At 36.8% G+C, this 6000-nt stretch overlaps 1 protein-coding gene across 1 annotated transcript in view; it reads left to right on the top strand.

Moving 5' to 3' along the window:
• ERFL (ETS repressor factor like) overlaps positions 1 to 6000 on the top strand; it is a 423602-nt gene that overhangs the window by 217120 nt on the left and 200482 nt on the right. The window lies entirely within an intron of this gene.

Raw genomic sequence — 6000 nt, 5'->3', positions numbered from 1 at the left:
TATGTTATTTTTCAAAATCATTTTTTGATAAGGGAGGCCTCATGAAAATGTTCTTGAAACTAAAAACTCCTGGCATGATATCATAAAAGACTGAATCCACAATGCCTCACTACATGCATTAGTATATAAGCCTCTGTTTTTCCATGCTAATTGCAGCAACATTTTTACAATTTTACAGGTGTAACACCTTACATTGAAAATTAATACATGTGCTGATTTATTAGAGCAGTATAATGTAAGTAAGCAGCTGTTTCCCTAAAGAAAGATGGTATCTTCTGTTACCCAGAATGCTTTGCTGGAATGTAAATCATTGCTAATATCTAAGTTGATATCATTTTGTGGATGTGGTCATAAGTAAAAACTGAGTCAACAGTGAAAGTAAAACACCAAAATACATGTCATGCTCTTTCATAATCTTTTTTTTTAAATGACTTGCAGTTTTACCATCAGGAATACACCCAGAAATAAAATTAACTGTAAAACACATCTGCATGAGAAGCATTACATTACACTTTAAAATCAAACGGGCTGCACCTTACATTTCCAGATCTAGAAAAAATACTGGAGAAACTCATTAATAAGACTGTCATAAACTGCCTCTGTCTCCAGCTAGCCAAAAGAAAATAAATAAATAATGCCACCTGCTTCACCTGTCTCTATTCACTAGATAGGAGTTGGGTGCTTTTTGAATCCATCACTGTCGCATGAGCAATAATGAATACATAATCAATACTCTGAATATCCAGTTCTGTAAAGCCTTAAAGGGGTGATTTCAAAGTTAAAGTTGGAGGGTGATAGAAATCTGCTTCCAGCATGTTAAAACAAATATTTTTGTCTTTGTATGGGCTGTATAACAGACTGTAAACAGGACCATAATGGTAACTTTCTCCGATACCCACCTACTTAAAGTTTGCTGAAGTCTGTTTTTTTCCTTTTCTTCTTCCTGCATGTTTTGTGAGAAAATGCAGATGGATGATGCCAGGTGTTGACTTTTTATCTGGTAGTACTGCATAGCTGTGACAGGAAACAAATTGATTGCTAGCAGTCGGGGATTACTAGAATGCCTTGCTATAACTAAGCATACGGTATCATAGCTTCCTCATCTTCTGTCAAGTGTTCTTAACTATTTTATTAGCCAACTACTTACCTGCACCTCACATTTCATCTCTTCTCTTTTACCCGTTCATTATTTCATTTTTGCAATATATAATGCACCTAAGAACACAGATAAACTGTAAAAATCTAATATATAGTGAAATGGAACCTGTTTACAATTGTGTTCTGCCAATCTGTGTATAAAAAAAAACAAATTTTTTCTTAAATATTGTCTTGTATCTAAATGTAAATCTGTGAATGAAATACTCCCCTTTAATGATGAAAAGTCAAGCATAACCCGATTCAGAAAAACACTCCTTTTTATTTTAGATCAAAAATGGGAATAAATTAGTGTCAAAAGGCAGGATAATTGCACCCCAGAGTAGAATGTTAGGGTAAATAACAAAATGCACAGCAGAAGCTACAGTACAGCTATAAAGAATTGGGAGACTGATTACCCAATGAATATTCATGAACCCCAAGTTACTGCATGGTAAAGTATGGGTGCCCTTCCTACTTAGATTGACAAATGCAGTTGTAGACAATAATGCACTCCTAATGAGTGGTGGGTACTTCCTCATCTTGGCCAGAGGGAGCAGATAATGGATTAATGGATATTTATGTACTACTGAGTACAGTCAGATGATTCCATTTACTTTGGAATTGATACACAGTGTGTAAGCAGCCTCAGTGCTTGCTTGGAAATTAATCTTGGGTTCTCTCCTGTGTTTAGGTAAAAATCAAACACAAATGATAACAAATGGTGAGACAGATTCTGACTGGAATTTTATATGTGTTCACACAGAGAACAATACCAGTGCTTAATTTCAAGACGTTGTTATGCAAACAAGCTACTTTTATAAAATGTATATTTGTGTCAACTACCAAACTTTATACAAACACATTACTTGTTTTATGCATAGAAGAATTGTTTCTTTCATAAATGTCCCCATATTTTGCAATTTTCAGAAAAAAAGCATGCAGCAACTCAGTGAAACCTTGACAAACACAACCTATATATTTCCTCTGCATTGTGAAGGCAAATAGAGCTGTTAGACTTTAAAGTTACCTAACTAAAAGTGGAACCTTTTTCTGCATCTCACAGGGGCAACATGTAGAAATAACTTAAAAGATCAACTACCCACTTAGAAGCAGAGAGCATGTTGCACAGCTACAGTGTTGCTACTATGCCTGCAATTTCTAGAAAGTGTAACTGAAATAAATTTAGTTGTAACAAAGTATGGTGAAGCCATCAAACAACCACAAGGGAGGGTAGCAAACATGATAAAGATATTAAGGAAAGTCTAGGCAAGCTTAAATGTATTTTATCCTGTGAACCAGTCAAATGGCAGTGTAGCCTTTCATTAAGAAGAGTTATTGAAGCCCAGTATAGTCTGGCACTTCAAGCATCATGGTGTAGTTCAGGGTTGGATTCTCTCATTCTCCATTAACCTAGAATATGACTTTGAGCAAGTATTTTAACTAGATAGTACTCCCAGTCACTCTGAAAAAGTTGGTGCCTAATCAGTTTACCTTTTTAATGAATTAAAAAAAAATAGAAAACACATGCTATCACTTAAGTCAGTAAATGACAGTATGAGTGATGATATGAACCAAATGTGTGTTATTGCCTCATTTTAAATCACTGTCTATTGCAGTGAAATAGTATTCCTAGGGCTGCAGCACAAAAGGCTCAAAGGATGAACAGGTTCAGTTTCTTATAATTAGTAATAAGAAAACTTATCTCTTGACTGGCACTAGTAGCATTGTGCATGTATTAAGGGCGTGACTTGTTCATCATTTATGTCTTTAATTATTGATTATATTGATTATATTGACCAGGAAACTCCAACTGGGTAGATCCCATTTTCATGAAAGACCAAAGGAGAAAATGTGCACAGTAAAACTATGTATTAGAGATTTAAGATGAGCACAGTCAGATTGTTGTTAGGGTTAGAAAAAGTATTAACTTGTAGAGGTCCTATTAAGTGCATTAGTGGTGCTCCTGAAGGAAGTTAAGTGTTGTTGCATGCTTGTCATGCTGTGTTGCAGAAATGCAAGTCAGCATAACAACTTTTATTATGTAGAGATTTGGTAAGGAATTTATTGCAGATAGGAAGGGAGTAAAGACGCGCAGCACAAATGTATGTGTAAGCTGACGGAGGGCAATTTTCAGGGTGATGTAGGAATGACTGGGAAATAGAGTTGTGTAAGAAAGTCTGTCTTTGAACTCTAACCAGTTGCTGCATTTTAAGGATATACAGTAGTAGGTGTAAGATGAATGTCCAGAGAACAGACAATAATAATTAGTGGTTATGAGTTTATCAGTTAGTGGGGAGCCAATGATAGTAAAGATGGATGTGTAATAGAATGGAGTGAACAGCTTACAATATCTGTTTTAAGGTGCTTGCTTGGGATTTTACAAACAAAGGAGGAACGATACAGTTGTGGAATTTACACATTTTTAATTATTACCTCTACAGTAAAGTGATGTGGTTGCAGTTTCATGGTGCAAGATTTTTTTGTTTGGTCATTTCCATCTAAAAGCAAGATTATTTGAGTAGCAGCTCAGATTCTGGAGGAACCTAGTAGGAGTGAGCAGGACTGAGTGGCTGATGCCAGCTCATTCATCATGTGGTGAGGTGGCACTCCAGTTACTGCTCTCCAATGCCATGTGTGTAAGCACCCTGTAAGCAGCAACAGATTAGGGAAATGTGCTTGGAATAATCACCAGGAAATTAACAGTTTCCTTTAGTGAGGATATGTAGATGCGTGCCTGTGCAGATTAAAGGCATTATAAGTCCTATCAGCAAGGCAGATGTGCACATCAGTCACCTAGGCTAAGGTTAAACAATTAAGAAATACTCCTATGTCTCATCTCAGAAGGTGATGAAGTTATGAGAGCAGAGGTGTCACATAATTCTCTGGCCTTTCAGCAATTAGGGTCCACCCTCAAATACAGGAAGCCCACATGTTGGAAGGGGTGAAGTTAGCTTCTTGAGCCACTGCAGCAAGGGAGATCCCAGTTCCTACTGTAAGGTAGAAGCATTGGCACAGAGTGGGACGCAAGCAACCTCACTGCTTGCCTGTATGATGACTTCTTCTGCTTGTCTGTCACTTCAGGGAGATTAAAGGTGTCCCACTTCCCGGAAAATGAATGGGCTAAAGATTGATTGGTGGATGGCTGATGGTCATCAGGTAATCAGGCAAAAAGAACTGGAAAACAAAAGATCTGGTCAAAGATACTTTGTTTTCCAGTAACCTTATCTACCTTTGTGGTTAGTTATACTGAGTCAAGGCAAATAACTGCATTGGTGGATTGGAGTATGACTAGGATGCTAGGTAAGTGTTGCAACAGAAATCATCTAAAAGTACTATTTTGTGGTGTGTTTTGCTCATGAGCCATGATAAGGTTTGTTTTGTAGTGATTTTAGAGGTGCGAGGAGGGAAACAGTATCAACTTATGGTGACTTGTTTGGGAGGGTTACATCTGAGAGAGAAAGAGAGAGTAAAACTGAATCAAATAAGGTTAGCTGTGCAGGGTGGAATGAGCAGGTGAACATGTTTTTAAAAACTATTACAACACCGCCAACACCTTTGTGCATTCTGCCTGATCTAAAAAATATTGTAAACTTTATGGATAATATGCTAATCAGGTAAATGGAGTTTTAGCTTTGTGTCTGATATTCTAATAAAGGCCATCTAGTATTAGGAGAGCTATGCAAGGAGCTATGGGGATTTATCATATGCACATCTAGAACTGATCTTAGTGACTTTAATGGTCTGGGTGCTGATCCACTTGGATCATAAGGAATGCTAATAAGAGGATTTGTTAGAAGTGGCCCACGGTTTGAGTAGATATCTCAGGACTACAAGATGTAAGGTTTATGGCTGGGTTTTAGTAAGCACATACAGGCATGATGGGATATTTTTATCTTACAAAACACAGGGTATCTGAACTATTAAACTGCAGTATCTGTATTATATAAGCTACTAACGTGCCCTGTCTGTTTAGACACTCTTGAAAGACAATGATGCCAGCAAAGTGCATGCAGTGCTGTCAGAGTATGCATGCATAAATCAGAAATGACTTTCCCATGAATTCAGTGGTAAAAGAAAATCGGTGTGTGGCTTAAAACTGTTTAAAGAATGTGTGGTCGGTGGGATGAGAGTTCATTTATCCACTCATAGGAGATGACATACTATAAAAAGTGAGGCTAGACAGTTTACAGCTGGGCATTAATCTTTCTTGCATTTTGCAGAAGCACATTTTAACCTCTTAAGCTTCACTCATAAGGGCTATAGTCGGCATTTAACAATAGGTGCAACAAATAATTACCATATAGCCACTATCCCTTCTATTAGGTACAGTTATAACTAGACATTGGTTATGGCTAGCTTGCATCAGGTGGTGCAGTTATAACTGGGCATTTGTAATGACAATTTAGAAAAAGTTACTATTTGCCATAGTTTTTCTGCATTTTTCAAGAAGTACACATTTCATTCCTTACTAAGAAGTCTCATTTCAGTGTTGAAGATAAAAGTGTTCTTTTAATTTATTTTTGTTTTAAACTTCTCTATCGCAGTCATATTTCCATTTTTTTAGTTTGCTTGTGGATTATTTATTTCCCTTTTTATTTGGGTACATAAACATAGGCAATTTATAAATGACTGAAAAACATAAACATCACAAAAGAATAACATGAGATTTAGTATGAAAATGTATTTTGTGCCTCTCCAACTCATCCCTCAAGCCCCTTCCTTGCCCTCCTAACTCATTTATTCCCAGGATTGGTTATATTCATTTTACTTAATGGAGTTATGAGTCAGATTGAGGCAGGTCAGCAAGGTCAAGCAGGTATGTACTTTTCTTATTGTTCACTACTGCATACACTGCATGAAATG

The sequence above is a fragment of the Protopterus annectens genome, chromosome 8.part0, assembly GCF_019279795.1.
Source record: "Protopterus annectens isolate FY-2018-M chromosome 8.part0, PAN1.0, whole genome shotgun sequence".
In the NCBI taxonomy this organism is placed as follows: Eukaryota; Metazoa; Chordata; order Ceratodontiformes; family Protopteridae; genus Protopterus; species Protopterus annectens.
This window is presented reverse-complemented; position numbering and strand designations above follow the sequence as displayed.